General features: G+C 37.1%; 1 protein-coding gene across 3 annotated transcripts in view; it reads left to right on the top strand.

Moving 5' to 3' along the window:
• The window catches only part of PLEKHG1 (pleckstrin homology and RhoGEF domain containing G1), a 222,393-nt gene that overhangs the window by 47,259 nt on the left and 157,160 nt on the right, over window positions 1-17,974 (top strand). For 2 of the 3 annotated variants that reach the window (XM_061207734.1, XM_061207733.1), the window contains one exon: window positions 9,234-9,292. The gene's annotated coding sequence lies outside the window, so the exon portion shown is untranslated. Of the gene's footprint in view, window positions 1-9,233; window positions 9,293-15,469; window positions 15,795-17,974 lie in introns of those variants that run through there. The other variant, XM_061207736.1, reaches the window with a different exon arrangement.

Below are 17,974 nucleotides of genomic sequence, written 5' to 3'. Positions count from 1 at the left end.
AAAACCAAAGATTTCCAGGAAGTACTAGTTGCTGTAATGGTGGGGAACGTGTAGATGAATAAATCACTGTTTGGTAGGAACTGTAAAATGTTTTATTGGAAGTCTGCTCTCCATATTCAGGGTTCCCTGAACCTGAAAGCCTATTGAAATATCCTCAATGTTAAATGAATAGTAAATAAAAACTCTGTGATATATTTGGTAGTTTGTTTTTTAAAAAACTGATAGGTCAAAGCCTGTTTTTCTTAACTGATGTGGAAAGGTTGAGAAAAGAAAAAAGGCCTCCAGTGAAAGGAAATTACCTTTCTAAATATAACATTCTAAAGTGATGTAACAGGTTTTTCCATATGTTGCTTGAATAAAACTAGTGTTTTTACAGAAGCATTTTACAGTACTCACCATTAAATAAACCGCAACAACAAATTTAAATTTCTAAAGGTATCTCACAAAATATTAGTTTATTAAATAACTAGTATAAGAAAGACGTGATATCTTTGGTTTCCCTTTACTAAAATCTGTTTTACTTTTGAGTCAGTCCAACTTTAAAAACCACAGCCATCTGAATTCTGTTCATTTTAGGGAATTTTGCTATGTAAACTAACATGGTTCATGTTCGTTGCTTGCTAACACATTCTGAATCACTTAAAGTTATCGATCTAGGTTGAAAGAAGCTCTTGGACTCTAATCTATATTCCTCTAATCTATAAAAGCCGTTGCTGGGCTTCCCTGGTGGCGCAGTGGTTAAGAATCTGCCTGCCAATGCAGGGGACACGGGTTCGAGCCGAGAAGATCCCACATGCCGTGGAGCAGCTAAGCCCGTGCGCCGCAACTACTGAGCCTGCGCTCTAGAGCCCACGAGCCACAACAACTGAAGCCCGTGCGCAGCAACAAAGACCCAACGTAGCCAAAAATAAATTAATTAAATAAATAAATTTTTTAAAAAATGTTGCTTATAAAATGTTTCTGCTTAGAAATGCTCATCCATTTCTATAGTTTCCTCCATTTTATTAAGTACAGAATCTGCCAAAACTTTATTAACTTTCATAATCACCTTCCTTCTTATTTCTGTCTGGACACGAGGATCTTTGGAAAGTCTTGTCTTACTCATTATATTCCTCCACTGGTGTACTAACTACTAAGCCCCAAATTTTAATATTAGAGTTATATTCTTTTTATGCTTTCAAGATCACACTGGGTAGCATGCTGCCTCTGGGTGTTGTTACTAGCTAACTCTGTGACAGTCCATTCCACTGACTGGAGGTTCCATGGGGGTAAGAACTAGGTCTGTCCTAGTCACTGCTGTGTCCTCAGTACCCATGCCTGGTGCATTCTTGGTGCTCAGATGTTGGATGCATTCAGGTCATTTTAAGAGTAACACAGGTCTCTTGGGTGATAGGAAAGTGAGATAGGAAAGTATTGATAACTGTATTATAGCATTTGCAATACAGCTACCATCCAGTCTATTGACTGGTATACATCCCTTGAAAGCCTGCTATCTTGGGAAGACGCTCGGTATTTTTCTTTGTAATCCTAGTGCCTTTAACAGCACTTGCATGAAGGTCATTCATTCAAGAAACATTCACTACTTCACATTCTTGCCCATTTTCCCCTCCAACATTGAAAAATAAAAGGAAAATGGTGTTGGAATCCCCAGTTCTGTTTGGCCAGCTTTTTTTATAAAGAGGCCCACTTTGCTCTAAGAATGAAAAAGAGAGGGACATACAGGGGAATATGAGGAAGGGTCATCTACTCTAACTCCTAATCTCTGATTCAGTATTAGAATTAAGGATCCTTTGTCAAGTCATTATGCCAGCTGTTAGTCTTTTTAAAAATATAAACAGGAAATGACAAAATCTAAGCTATGGGTCATCAAAATCTGGTGTGCAGAGTCTGTGTTGTCTGTCTGCTTTTGGTTTCCTTTCTAAAAGATTCACAACCAACTTACCATTCAATATAGCCCAGATTTGGGAAGCATGCAGTATCAGCCTAACATTTCTTAATAATATATAAAGAACTTTAATCAGTACTACATACACACAGTTGGTGTGTGATCCTGTGGAACCCAAGAAATGATACAAGCTAAAGACTGAACTTGTCATTTCATCAGTCTTCTTTCTGTGCAGAATGCAGTGCCTGACAAGTCATGCAAATCTGATGTATTACATCAGAATTGAGTGGGTAGAACCTTCACTTGAACAGTTTTTTTCTAATGTATCTATTCAAATGCCACAGAAAACAATTCAACTTATTAAGGATTGCTTTATGTATGTATTTTTCCCAAGAACACACCCATTTTGTAATATGAGATATATTCCTCAGAGACCTTGCTTTACCCACTTTATAACCTCCATGCCTGGCATAGTGCCTGACACACATCAGACATTTACTATATAATTTAATCAAATTGTGGGTAAAATGAGTACATTTTGGGTAAAACGAGTACAATACTGGTTAGGAAACCAATAACTATTAGTTATTGAAAGATGTGTACCTCTTCTCAATAGTCTCCGCTTCCAAATTCTAGGGTTTGGGTTTTTTTTAAGTGGTTGAGACCCACTGGATCTCTTTAGAAACATGCCAATTAGAGAGATCAAACAAAGGCCAATTAGAGATATCAAATTAGAAATAGAAATTGAATTGAGTTTGCAAGGAAAGCTGTAAAGTGTCCGTCTTTGGAGGTCTCTATGGGAATAGAAATGTATGTCTGTGCATAATAGATCCTAAATACTTGTTGAATGAAAAAATAAAAATTGAGTCTGAGGCATATGAATAATTGCCTGCTTGAATGAAAAATTTTTGTGATTGTTTAACACTCTTATTCTAAAATATTTGATCATTTAAATTTCCCCCCTCCACTCCCACTTTGGTCAACCAGTTTCTATTGTGAATTCTGTAGCTGATGGGTTTTTTTGCTTATGTCTGAACAATTATAAATACATATGGCATCCCAGAATCAAAACTTGGTTCTCTGAAACGACTAATAAGCTTTTGACAGGAAAAAGCTAGGAACTACAGTTCTTACTTTTGTAACTTTTCTGTTTATTTCCAAATACATTTTTTTCAAGTTAATAGCCTTTCTAGAAAAAGCAGGATATATTTTTAAAAGGTATATTCTCCAATAATAACAAAAATTAAGTTCCTAGAAACATATTTGATGAAAGATCTTTATGTAGACACTGGAATAGCTTTAACTTTATTGAAAAATACTTCTAAAAGATCTAAATAATTGGAGGGGGATAAGATATTCATAGATGATCTCATTATTGTAAAGATGTCAGTTCTCCCAAATATAGATCCAGTACAATCCCAGTCAAAATTCAACATGTTTTTTGTGGAACTTAGGTTGATTCTCAAACTTACACAGAACAAAGATCCAGAAATAGCCAAAAGAATCCTTAAGAAGAAACAGGTAGAAGGATTTAGAGATATTTATATTGTTATAAAGCCAAAATGATTTAGACACTGTAATTTTGGCAATAGGGATAAGTGATTAGACCAGTAAAACAGTATTTCTGAAACAGGCCCACATTTATATAGAAACCTGTTCTGTGACACAGCTGAAATGCAAATCAGTGGAAAGAATAAATAAATGATACTGGGGTAATAGCTTATCTTTATGGAAAAAATGAAAATGGCACCTGCCTTGCAGCATACATAGTAATTAATTTCAAATGGATCAAGGACTTAAACACAAAATACACAATTATAAAACTTTTAAAAGAAACGTAGAAGAATATCTTCATGTCCTTGGGGTAGGGAAAGAATTTATTAAACAAGACAGAAAAATCATTACACCGTAAAGAGACATATATAACTGCATCATATTTAAGAACTTGTCTTTGTCAAGAGACTGAAGATAAACCATAACCCATAACAGACAGATGGATTTACATTTTGGGGAATATATAAATAACTCCAACAAATTCATAAGAAAAAAAAAAATTCAATAGAAAAATGGGCAAAGTGTATGAGCAAGTTTGTCACAGGGAAGGAAACGTGAATAGCCAACACACAAATAAGTTATGCTCAACCTCATTAGTAATTAGGTAAATGCAAATTTAAACCACAGTAATACCATTTCTTACCCACCATAATAGCTATAATTAAAAGTTTATGGTATTAGGTGTTGGCCATAATATGGAGTGAAAAGAACTCTCATATATACGCATACATCAGAGATATTGCAGGTTCAGTTTCAGACAATTGCAATAACGTTAATGTCACAATAGATCGAGTCACACAAGTTGTTTGGTTTCCCAGTGCATATAAAAGTTATGTTTATACTATATACTGTAGTCTACTGAGTGCTTAACAGCATTATGCCTAAACTATATACCTTAATTTAAAAATATTTTATTGCTAAAAAATGCTAACCATCATCTGACAACACAGGGTTACCACAAACTTTCAATTTGTAAAAATAAATAAAAATGCAATATGTTCAAGGTGCAATAAAGTAAAGCACAATAAAATGAGGTATGCGTGTACTCTGGGTGGAGTGTAAATTGGTACAATTACTCTTGAAAAAAAATTGGCATTACCCAGTAAAGTTCAACATGTGTATGATGAACAACCCAGCAGTTCCAGTTCAGGTAAATACAATGTAGAAGTATGAATACAGGAGTCATGTACAACATTGCTTGTATAGGAAAGAAAAATGGAAACAATCTAAAGGTCTAACAGTAGAGCGTATAAATATACCACGAAGTATCCAGTGAAATTCAAAGAAATACTCTCCATCTGCACAAATAATTACACTGCAAAATGACATGGAGGAATCTCACTAACGTAATATTTATTTATTTATTTATTTATGTATTTATTTATGTGGTTGCAACAGGTCTTAGTTGCAGCAGGCGGGCTCCTAAGTTGTGGCATGCAAACTCTTAGTTGCGGCATGCATGTGGGATCTAGTTCCCTGACCAGGGGTGGAACCCGGGTGCCCTGCATTGGGAGCGCAGAGTCTTAACCACTGCGTCACCAGGGAAGTCCCTCACAAACGTTATATTGAGTAGAAGAAAGTAAGTCACCTTGGAGCATGTATAGATCTGTTTTATAGTTCAAAAACACACAGAATTGATCAGAGTGAGATTCCTCCATGTAGGCTCATTTTCATGCCCCACATGCTTGCAGAATGGCTACAGCAACTCTGGCCTCTAAATCCTGTCTTGTTCGTGTCTCATAGAAGCAGGAAAAGTTCTGCTTCCTTAGTAATTTTAATAAAATACCCCAATTAGGTCTCATTGATCCTGATTGGTGTGGCTTGGGTCACGCGCCTATCCATGCACCAATCACAGTAATCAGGGAGATGAAATATGATGAATTGTTTAGCCTAATTGATTTCATTCAGAGCACCTGGGCTGATAGTATGACAAAGGAGAGGGAAACGCTGGTATGGTTGTCAGAAGGAGGGTAGATGGATGTTGGGCTTCCAAAATTATAGAGGATATTATTCCGCCCCCTTTCAGCAGCCAGATTAAGAAGGTTTGTATTTCACTAGCTACTGTTGCTTGCGTATGGTCTATGAAGGAAATGAGGCAGCTCAAAGAAGGGCAAGTGGAAGAGAGAAAGTGGTTTTTATGTCAAAGTGGACCTAGAGTCCCGAGTTACCTGGCATTCTCAAATCAGAATGGATAGATGTGGAGCGGCCCCCCAGGATGGCAGGTGTGGGGCAGGCGCTGGACTCCGGTCTGAATACAGAGATTCCTCTTGGATTTACATGATCAAACTGTGTATCCCCTCAAAAATACTAGCTTTGTTTTTGTCTACTTGACCATCTGTGTTACTTATTTAAGGAATACTTTCTGGATACTTAGGGCATGAACATTGGGAAAGTTGTCCTTTTTTGGTCTTATTGCTACTGAGTACATTATAGTCTACACTGGCCTAAAATTCTGCGATTTCTGGTAGCCCTTTATGTGAGTTTTCACCCTCACTTTGTTTCTTCTATGAAGTTTTATGTGTTTTACTCAAGAAATAAAGGTAACAGATTTCATGCTTATTGGCAAGACTTTAGGGCTCCTGTATTTCAAATAGTTGACATTTTTAGGGAAAGTGTCTATGCCTTGGGTATTTGCACAGTCATTATCATAAGTAGAAGTGTTTTTATCGAACATGACTTTAAATTGTTCCTTGTTTAAACCCTGCCAAACTCAGCCCATTAAACCTGTTTTTACCTGGTCACTCAGTATCATCGTCCTCCAAAGCTAACAGGCCTTTAATTTTGTCCTGATATAAAGAGTAAATGTGATCCTTTTTGTGACATTGATCCCATGGTTATTGTCAGAAACACTTGGCTTTTAGTTTCTCTCCTCACTCTGTTGTCTAAAATGAGAGGTAAGCTTATTTTAGACACTGTAGCTAAAAAGACATGGTGACATATTGGACTTGTGTCTCCTTTTTATAAAACCAACCCTGACATTTTATTTATTTTTATTCTCAAACTCACATTAGTTGTGGTTTGCCTATAGAACTTATTTTAAACACCACCTTGCATGTACTCCTGACTATAAGTTTCACATTGTTCTTTGGCCAAAAGCAATAAAATGTGACCTGTTCAGTGAAGTGTAATTAGCATTTTCTTTCCAGAAATATAACATTGATGGCTATTTATAACATTTCCCCAACCTTCAAAAGTGTAGTGAAGTGTTTGGGGGTATTTTTATATCAAATTCTATTTGTATTTAATGCTGTGAGTATAATCTATTAGTGCATTTTGCACTTAAGGCCGGATAATCAAATATTCTTAATGTGTTTTTTTCTAAAAATTCTATCGTGAATTTATAGAACAGCCTCTGAGGTCCTCAAGTATTCACCTATAAATAAACCTCTCTGATTATAAAAGCCTCTTACTGTTCTCATATTCCTATAATGGTACTTCACCTTCTACAGACCAAAAATATAAATTCATTAGTTTACCTCATATTGAGTTTCCTGGCTCGATGATGCTTTTTTTTTTCCTTTTCTAAAAAAGTACATTTATACTTCTCAACATTTCTCATGAGGAAACCATTGTCCTAAAGATTTCCTTAAACATTTTCTATATAGGTTCTTTAAGCATAATTTTTCTGAATATGATCTGTTTTCAGACTGTCTTTTTTTTCATTTGTTTGTGACTGGCCTTTGCTACCACTGGACAAAAAGCATTGCTTTTTACATATTTCAAATCATCTGATACCACCCTTACTATTTCCAACAGGGTTATTTTTAGATATTTCTCTTGAGTTTTAGGTGTTCAGCCTTGCACCTGCTGATGGTGGTATTTGGTCTGTTCATTTCCTTTCACTAATACTTTGTGAACATCTTTTTATTTTATTCCTGACTTTTTAGCAAAAATGTTGTCTGTTGGTTTTAGATCTTTTTAAACATCATAGTAGGTGATCTTTCTATTTCTAGATTACTGAGAGGTTATCAGGTATAAGTGCTGAGTTTATCACATGCTATTTTGTCATCTTTGGAAATATGAATACATGTTAATCTGACCTATTGATACAGCGTAAGAGATTTATTTATATAATATTTATAGAATAAGCCCAGTTTATATTGTTGTGTCATTATTTTAATTTACTAGAAATCAAGAGTTCTGAGCACTATATTTGATGTTCTTCCATCTTGTTTATCTAAGTCAAATAAGCCTCTTACTTTTTTCCTTCTCTGTGTCTTATCAGGTTAGGTTATCTGATAAGCTTCACCAAACAAACTGAAGAGTCTCATTTGTTTTATATCCTGAAAGCTTTTTATACAGTTTGGGAATTGTCTAATCCTTGAAGTGAACCATATTTCTTAGCCTTTCAGCTTTTATATTTCTGGTTCAGTTTTAATAATTAAATACCACCTTAGAAAACTGTTTCCATTGAGATGTTCAAATTTATTCACAAGGATCTTTTTATATGGCATTCTCAAGTTTAACATCTCTTCCATATCTGTGATATGTTCTTCTAGTAATTCGAGTTTCATGTTGGATTTTAAGACTAGATTTGCCTGAAATCTGTCTATGAGACATTTCATTCTATAATGAACCAGTGACTGTTTTTTAAATATCGAAATCAAAAATTCCTGCTTTTATTTTTTTCTGCCTTTCCTATATTACCTTTATTGCTGTTTTTGAACTTAAGTTTAAATATGCAGTTTATTGCTTTGTTCTCTCCAGTTTAAAAAAAAACAAACAGTTACTAGTGTCACAAGTAAAACTGCATTTCTTACTCCCCACCCAAAATGAAATTAACTTGCTTTTACCATCTATCCCTACTCATTTCCCCGTTTTTCATAACATGATCCAGGATTTCAGACTTAGATGAGCTTAACTATTATAGTAATGTTTTCATTAGACATTTTTTTCCAAAAATTTGGAAGTTTGCACTCTATTTGGACTGTTTTTAGAATAATTAACATACTTTATTCCCTATTTACTGCTTTTAACGCTTACCAGCCGTGCTACTACATGACTACTTTTTCACTCTTTTTATTTGGATTCATCCCTCAGTCAACTGCAAATATTTTCAAGTAACTTTTGTTCATGAAGATACCTATCTGATACATTTCTAGGCACATTTGTTTTTCCTATATAATGTCTGTGGTTCTTTCTTTTCAAAAATAGTGACCAGAAAAAAAGCAACCCCAAATTTTACCACATCTAAGCATCACCCCCATTAACTTCTACCTTCCCACCCCAAGTACTTTGCAAAGATGGAAACTGAGAGGAATTATTGGCTACAGCCATAGAGAGGAGCTCAGGGCTAGAGTGGCCATGGCCTTAGAAGGCGGTTCACATCCTGTGGAAGAATTGCGTTTCAGAGATAAGGATAGGAGGGTTGAGACTGAGTGAAATCATCCATTCTCCTTTTGCTCCTTGGAGTTTCATCTCTCTTCCTGGTAGAGGAAATTCTTCTTGGCTCCTGGCAAGTCATTGAACTTAATTTTTAGCGCTATTGAAAGTTCAAGTCTTCTTTAGATTTTCTGAGTATTTCAAGGGAAAGGGAAAATCAAGATTGGACAGTAACTTTCTAACACCACACCCTGTAAGTTGTTTTTTAAATTAACTTGTTATGATTATTGCTATAGGTCCATTATAGACCAGTAGCATAGGTCTATAATGACTCTTTCCTAGGAAAATTATGGTCTTTTTACATCCAGTCTTCCTTTTGCCCCTTAAAATTGGCCCAGATGTCTCATCCATGTTCCACTGAAATCATTCTGGAAAAGTAAAAGGCAATTTATATTTTGTGTTTCTGCTACAGGTGGAGACGGATGTTAGCAGTTGGTGGGTGAAGACACTGGAAAGGCTTCAACCAGAAAAGTGAGCTGTTTTCATTTTTTTACCACTTGAGTATGAAACATGCTAAAAGATTAATAAATTCGTAATTTAGGTTTGTTAGGTATTTTTGTGTAAGTACCCTCTATGAGCCAAATTTATATTGTTTTTTAACTATTTTGTAAGACAGAATAACAAATATTATAACCAAAGGGTGAAATACAAAAGAAAATTCATATTTCAAAGTACATACATGAGGAATAAAAATGGAGTCAGGAAGAGTAAACCATAGTGTGACCCAAATTGGAATCATTTCTTCCTGTTGGCCCTCTACTGTTAATGAGTCAGTCCCTTGGGTAATATTTTAAATGCTTTTCATTGGCGAGAAAAGTTCTTCCTGTTCTTTTTAAGTTCCTCTTTTTTTCTTTAAGATTTAAAATCTCAATGCAATTTTGTGGTGGTAGTACTTGAAAAACCACAATGCACAATAAGAGGGAAAGGAAGGAGGGAGATATACCCTTTTTTTAAGGTCTAGGCAATTATTTTATTCTGTTTCTCCTTTCCTAAGTCCTTTAATTTATCATACTCTGACCACATCACAAGCTATTTGGCAAGACTTGAAATGTTAAACTGACATTATTACTCAATTCCATATCAAATGCTTACTAGAATGAAAGGAATGTGTGAAGAAACTCAGTCCTGGTAAGCACAGCATTATCCTTTTACTCATTTATACTTTCAATTCTACACCAGGTCTTTTTTTTTTAACCAAACAGTAAAATAAAAATAACATTAAAGCATAAGTGCAACAAGGGGTTAGAGTCTGCCTTTAACTAGCAAAATAATCATGCTTTATTGGAATTATGAATATTTGATACACTGCATTATTCTTGTTGAGGTACTCAAAGTTATTACAAAGACAAATGGTATTTTAATGGAGTAAAGATGTCTTTGCTTGTGTTGGAGTTCAGAGTTCATCGGTATTTTGTTAACTGGTAAAATAGTGGTTTTCTTACTGCAGATCTTCATTACTGGCAAGAAAGTCCTAGAAGTTCTTTTGTCTAATGTATGACTAGAATGCTGAGTAGCTTAAAAATCAAGAGTCTGAGGTCCAGAGCTGACTTACCCATTACACACAGTGCCTGGGGCCATGATACTTTTGGTGGCCCACGAAAATGTTTTCATTTTCATTCTTTCCCCCAAAATAAATACAATAATAGTGAATATATAATAACGAACCCAGCCTGGATTATATGTTTCTTTATACCAATGCAGTCATAAAATATAATTTTTAATATTCTTTTTTATGGAGGAAGGAGCCAAAGTGCCTCAGAGCCCAAGAAAATCATCACGTGCCCCTACCTGGATCGCAGTCAGGCACACTCTATATATGTGACTGATTCAGTCATTTGAACGCTTTTTTTTTTCTTTTTTTGAAGTGGAATAATCATTTCTTTTTCAGAAATGATTCCCTTCTCTGGAAATGAGTTCATAGACTTTTCTGCTCATCAGAGAGATACATGGTTCATCTCCAAAGAAAGAAATGACATCTTATTAGGTTAGATAGCTGTGGTCATTCATGATGTTTTCTTAGAATAAAATAAATATTTTCTCCCCTGAGAGACCCACTGATATTCTGTTTGCTTTGTAATATGATATGCAAAATAAGGGAAGGGGAAGCGGGACTAGCTCAGGATTCTTTGGTCCCATTTTGGACAAGCATTTTTGCCTGAAGAGTGTGTGTCCCATGAGAACAGTGGCGACCCCCGCTCCTCGCTGCTGTGGGCATGTAGACTTTAGCTCTTGGATCTTCCGTGGTTGCTGATCTGTGGTACTGAATACATGACATTTTCAATTACCATGACCGATCCGGTTTTGTTTGTTTCTGAAGCCACGATCTAGTGTTGGAGAAAATAGCTTTGTCAGTCTTCAACTGCAGTGACCAGATAAGAATATCTTCTAAAAGTCACTTGTTCATTTAAAGTAAGTGTGTTGAATATCTGATGAACTTCTTTTTCAGAATTGGTACCCACTCAAACATAAACTCCCTCAGAGCCAGGTCTTTGCATGTTTTGCTTGTTGCTATATACCCTAGAAAAAGCCAGACATAAGGGAAGCTCAAATGTTTGCTGAAAGAATGAATGAGCTCATTTCCTTCTTTAGAAAAGTCATGTTTCCCCCTCCCGAGAACTAGGGCTCCAGGCCTCTGGTTTGAGGTAACAACGGTGGAGATCGGATACTGGAAGGGCCACATCTCCAGTGCCTGGAGGGGTGGGTGACCCTGAAGTGGTCAGCCTCCATCTCAAGACTCAGTTTACCCTTTCACAAAAATAGTTGGGTTAGAAGGAGCTTTTTTTACTTTTCTAGAACTTTTTTATTTTCGGCCGTGCCGTGTGGCTTACTGGATCTTAGTGCCCCGACCAGGATCAAACCCATGCCCCCTGCAGTGGAAGCTCGGAGTCCTAACCACTGGACTGCCAGGGAATTCCCTTCTAGAACTTCTTAAAACAACAACAGAAAAGGTATTCTGATGGCCTTCTCCACCTTGGTGCCCCCCTAGACTCCCCTCACCCCATGCTGGTCTCAGGCTGGTCCAGGCCACCCCACACTCCCTCTTCCTAGCCCTCCAAAAGGAAAAAGTACCCCTGTATTTCTAAAACAATTGTTTATTTTAAATGTAAATACATATAATTAAATTGATTACCCCCCACCCACCCGCCAAAAAAATCATGTTATACTTCTGAAGTGTTCTGAAATTGTTTGGGGTATATAAGTGAACTGCAAAACTTCTAGTTCTCAGACTAGCAAATATCTGGGCATGTACACAAAAATGTATATGGTACATCAGTATAAAATAATAATTTACCAGTTTGTTACCCACAAACTATAGATACAAACTGTTCTCTCCAGGGTAGCAGGGCAATAGATGCCATTGGGTACCAGTTGATCAAATTAAGCTAGGAAAACAAGAGAATTCTAGAGAGAAGCGCCGCTCTCTCCAGCTATTGAAGACATAGTATGGAGGTGTAAACAGAAGGAATCAACTGACCTGAATTAGTAGTATTTGGTTAGGTGGTCTTGATTTATAGAAATTTTTGAAAAATCAGAGGAGTATAGGCCTATTTTTCAGTTTTTGACCCCAAAGGAATTAGAATACATTATTTTCTCTTGGTATGATGTGTGTGTGTGCGTGTGTGTGTGTGTGTGTGTTATTCAGCTTCAAGACTACATCTTTGATGAAAACTATTACATATAGAATGGGTAAACAACAAGGTCCTGCTGTAGAGCACAGGGAACTATATTCAATATCCTGAGGTAAACCATAATGGAAAAGAATATGAAAAAGCATGTGTATATATATCTATAAATAACTGAATCACTTTGCTGTACAGCAGAAATTAACACAACATTGTAAATCAACTATACATTAATAAAATAGTTTTTTAAAAGACTACATCTTTGAAATACCACCAAAAAATATGTGTGTACCCATACTCATATAAACATATTTTTTTCCTGAATAAACTTGCCCATACATTTTATTCTTGGTGCCTTTTTGTCCAGGGTTTCGCCTGCCCCGGTTCTTTGAAGAAAGTGTATCAGGGGTGGAGTTTAGGAGCACACAGCCTAGAGCTTCCCGAGTATCTGAGAGATGCCAATTAAATGTTCCAAGGTACACACCAGGCACTGGAGTGCTCGGGGCACCCTTTACAGTTCTTGCTAGCATTTTCTGAACCCTACCATGTGGTCATGCTCTTCTCTGGAGGGAATAAACATCACTCTAGCGTCTTCCATCCCTAGCTGAAGACTCTCACAGCCCTTTCATGAGCAATTGCAGGAGGCCCACATGCTCTGTGGTACCTCGAAAGTCTTGAAGCTGAAGGCTTTGTGGGGTTGCAATACTGTGGCTTATTACCCTTAAGACTTACAAACAATGCAGTGAAGGATGCTCAGTGAGGAATCAACACTGCACAGCCCTTTTCATATCCTGTAAGCGACCTTGCCAATGTGTTCCAGGAAGTGTTTTAATTAAGGCTGATAGATTTATTGGAAGGCAGCTAATAGAAGAATTATCGGTGGCTACAGCATAAATGATTGACATTGTGAATAAATAACTAATTATACTGCTCTAGACATTGCTAATAATATACCCATCTGGCGCAATTCTTGGCACTGAGCTAGAGGACAGGGACTTAATGCAGTGGGGTCTTTAAAAAGTCATTGAGATGCTTTCCATCAGTTTTCTTCCATTGCAGAATCCCTTGATTATCTCTTAACATGGAGGTGTCATGAAAATTATTTTTAAAGGATAATCGAAAATTAAAAGTGTTATAATAACTAAATATAGTGGTTACAAAAATATAGCACAAAATTACGCGTTCAGAAAGATGTACAGATTTGGCTTTCTGAGCATGGGCACCTCTCCTCTATTAAAAAATATCTCCTTTTAAAGAGTTCCGGAGATGGGTTGCATAACAGTGTGAATGTACTTAACACTACGGAACTGTACGCTTAGAAATGGTTAAGATGATAAATTTTATATGTATTTTACCACAATTAAAATTGAAAAAAAATTTGTTAATATCTTCTGGAAGTTTGCATACCTTAAGCTGGTATAGAGACTAGACACCCTTTGGTGGGGAGGAGGGGTGAAGGAGGAAGACTTCTTCATTGTAGATCCTTCATTATATCTGAGAAAGGTATGAGGGGAAGTCCCCAACCATTTTTGAGAGAAAAAGGACATAAGTTTAAAAAAAAAAAAAGGTACTTGTTTTCTCATGAAGGGATGACCTTTGGAATAAGGAACTAGTTCCCGTTCCTGGCATTGAGCATAAGAGGATTCTCAGGACAGTATGTTCTCAATTTTGTGGAATTATGGTAATAGGTTTCTGTCAAAAACAAGGACGGGGAGGGGTGCTTCATGGTCAAACAAGTTTGGGATTTAAGCAAGGTTAATGATTACTTTTTCTGCAGAGCCTTTACTATGCTGCCCTGAACGGTACGTCTTCAACAAGGAGGTGTTAACAGGCAAGGTTCCCAGACTTATTGAAATGGAATTCCTCCTCCCTCCCCAAAGCCCTCTTCCCCACCTGCTAGTTTTTTGACCTATTACTGTGTTGTTCTGTGGAAGATGGCTTGGTAAATGCCGATTTAGTATGGAAAGAGGAAGTGACCAGCACAAACACAGAAATGGGTTATGGGAAGAAATATAGACGAATTGAAGCCATAATTGTGACGTGTCTCGGTAGGAGGAGTCAAAGAGGACATTTGGAGGATAAAACTCTATACAGTGACTCCAAGAGCTCCATCTGGATAACCAGTAATGGAACCAGCTCTGAGTTTGATGGTGAGGGAGTCCCTCCCGTTTTGCTCTCCCCTCAGACTGACCTGTATGTTCCATGCATACAGCTTGTGAAGCATCTTGAAGCATTCGGCTAAGCCACTGGCAAAGGGATCAGGGATCAGCAAAGGGTGACATTCAGTGTTCTGAAATTCTACTGTGGAAGAAAGTTTCCTTAAACCTTTTGCTATTAAACTACCTCCAACTTAATAACATTTGACAGATTCCAAGGGACTCCTTATTGGAAGAGAGGTAGCATAAAATTATTTAGCATAGGTTGTTATTGATACATCATTAAAAGTGATCTGTTTCAGGATGATCATTTTATAAATGAATGTCTACTTTGTGTAAAGCACTAAGTATTGTGAGGGATGCAAAGGCAAGAAGACAAGGCTTCTGTCCTTGGAAAGGTTGTAAAGTAGGTCAGAGAAGGTAAAACACATCTAACAAGTAACCTTTCTGTGAAGCAGTATGTGATTAAAAAAAAAAAGTGGTAACAGAAACTTAGAGTACCAAAAGACCTAGAAATGTGATCCAAAGAGATGTACTTCCCATATAAATTATTCACTTGTGAATGTCCCATGTCTCTGAAAATAATGCTTGTTTTCTGTTGGGTACAAAGTTATCAATTAAATCAAAATCATTTAACTGTTATTCAAATCATCAATATCCTTACTTAACTTTTTCTCTGTTTGACCTGTCATTTTCTGAGGGAGCTGTTTTGGAACTTAATTGTGTTGAGTGGATTGTTAATTTTTTCTATCAGTTTTTCCTTTGTAAGTTTCAAAGCTGTACTTTAGATACACAGAGGTTAATAAGTTATTCACTTGTTATGTAGCTAGGTGCAAGATAATTGTTGTGTTTTGGAAACCAGATAGAATATCCAGTTCCCATGAAGTATGGGCTCACAGAGGATTTTTGAAGGTCTCATGTTTTTAACATCTGCCGCTGATGATGAACCTTGGATAGACCTGCCCGGGGGCTTGCAAAGGGACCATCTAATAGGCACGGAAAGGCCGTCACTTAAATGTCAGAAGAACCAGATGAGTCCAGTGGTGCCAGATCTGCTTTTGGCAGCTGTAGATAATGAATCTAGTGTCTGGAACAGACAGTTAGTTGTAATATTTGAGAAACTTGTAGAAGCACTGGACCAGATTCACCAAGCTTAGGAAGTCCGTACAACAGAATTATCCACCGTGGCTTTAGGTAAGCAAGGCCTGTATTCATGTTGACTGAATAAAGCTGACATCCCCTCCGCCTCTGTCTTGGCCCCTTGCTTCCTGTCTCATTTCAGATCCCAACTATTGCTGTTTCAGCTGCATTTTCCAAGGTATGCATAATTTTAAAATCTGTGTTTTATTGCCTTACACCATCATGACTTTACTATGCCATAAGGAAAGCCTGTTCTGGAGGCAGATTACATTTGTGATAAAGACTTTCTAGAGTTAAGTCAGGTATTAAAGCAATCATTGTGTTTTAAATTGAAAGACACGGAGTTGCAATTGATCTTAAGTCCTGTATTAAGTAGAGTATTTTCTTTTAATATTCTTTGTCTTAAAAAATGTGGGATTGGATTTCTTAAAATGTTGTAACTTCATATATATTCCTTTGATTTCTAAAGCATAGTCATTCAAAGAAAAACGGAGTTTAGCAATTTCACAAGTCCTCATAAATGGAGTATTATAGCAACCAGGCTCTTAGGCAAACGATCACCAAATCCTTTTTTTTCTGGTCTCCCTTTTGTTTCTAAGCCCTCCGTCTCATTTCTAACTCTTTTCTGAGTGTTTTCAATTGGGGATCTCCCAGTCACCTCTAAGGCCACTTATTCCTAAAACTACCTTTTAACTCCTATTTGAGGAAAATGAAGATATTTTTGTGCAGGCTTATCATTTCAAGTGCACATTTGACATCTCTCTCCCTTCCCCCCCCCCCCCCGCCTCCACCCCTGATATCTAATTTGTCACTAGATCTCCCTAAATTTACCTCCCCATCCGTCTCAGCCCTTCTTTTCCATTTCCACAGACTTCATAGAAGGGAAAAGTGAATATCTGAATGTTTGCCACACGCTACACACTATATACTTTTTCTTATTTCATCCTTTTAGCTTCGTGCAGTTATCATCATGAATTGGGCTTCAAGGTTAGGAGACTGAAATTCTCAGAAATTTAAGTCATTGCCCGAAGTCTCACAACCAGTAGTTTTAAGAAACAGGACGAGTTATAAATACCCAAGTACGACTCCAAGTCCAAGTGCACCATCTTCTTTGCTGCCCTGGAATGTGGGATACCGCCTGCAGCTCAGCCATGCCACGTACCTCCGTGGTACCACATCGGGGCAGAAGAACCAGATTCTCTTTCTCACTGTTTTTTCCAAATTCGTGAACCTCCAGTTCATGCCGTCCACCAGCCTGGTCCACCCACAGGGCTGGGTTAATCATGTCAGGTGTCTAGTCTAAAATTCACAGGGATACGTTGTTGCTTGCTCCATAAGCTCTGACCTATTTTTGCTTTTCATCTTGAAGTCAACTGTTCTAGAAAAGTCTATTTTTTGCCACCCAGAACTGTCTCTGCTCCTTGGAGTTGTCATGAGGGAAACACCGTGGGTTCTGGGGTCAGTTGGACCTGGGCTGCTCATCTCCTTCCTGGGAGGCCTCAGGCACGTTTTTTGCCATCCTCAGCTATAAAATCATGACGATAAACTCACTACAGTCTAGCTGTGGGTCCAGAGAGTGCATGTACAATGCCTACTGTGGTGAGAGCCTGGCAGGCTCTCAAATGGAGCTGGAGGGTAGTCGCAGTAATACTATTATCGAGACCTTATCTATCCTCTTAAACTCAGTTCAGATTCCTCCTCCTTCATAAATGACTCCAGCCTGATTCTATCTGCTTCCTTGTATATAAGTTAGCTTCAGAACAATTCATTTAGCAATTTTAATTATGTAGTACCTCTTGACACTGCTTCGTGGTCTTAAAAATCCTTCTTGAGTGTTGTTAATTCCTGCTGTAATGGACTAAAGCAGTTCAAAGGCAGGACTAGGTCTTATGCATATGATCTATAGCCTGATGCCTGATATGTAACTAGCTATTCACAAACTCTTTTGATTCAAAATTAAGAAGGTTCACATATATTCAGATGAAATCAATAGCCTGCGTGTTGGTTTTAAGTACAGAGGGTTCCCAGGTAAATGCCTTCATGTAGCATGATTAGCCCAAATTTCTTTGTTCGTAGTTCTGAATGTGAAGAATATTGCAGAGTAAACTTTGAAACTCCAAGAAATCTTACTATCCAGTATTTCTCACAAAACTGCCTTTTAAGCCCTGGGCAATCTTAAAACATGGCTGTATATACACTCATGTTTTATTTTCTTGGAGTACCTCCAAGATAAG

Source organism: Eubalaena glacialis, chromosome 12 (assembly GCF_028564815.1).
Source record: "Eubalaena glacialis isolate mEubGla1 chromosome 12, mEubGla1.1.hap2.+ XY, whole genome shotgun sequence".
Lineage (NCBI taxonomy): Eukaryota > Metazoa > Chordata > Mammalia > Artiodactyla > Balaenidae > Eubalaena > Eubalaena glacialis.
The sequence above is the reverse complement of the archived record's forward strand: the minus strand, read 5'-3'. Positions and strand labels throughout refer to the sequence as shown.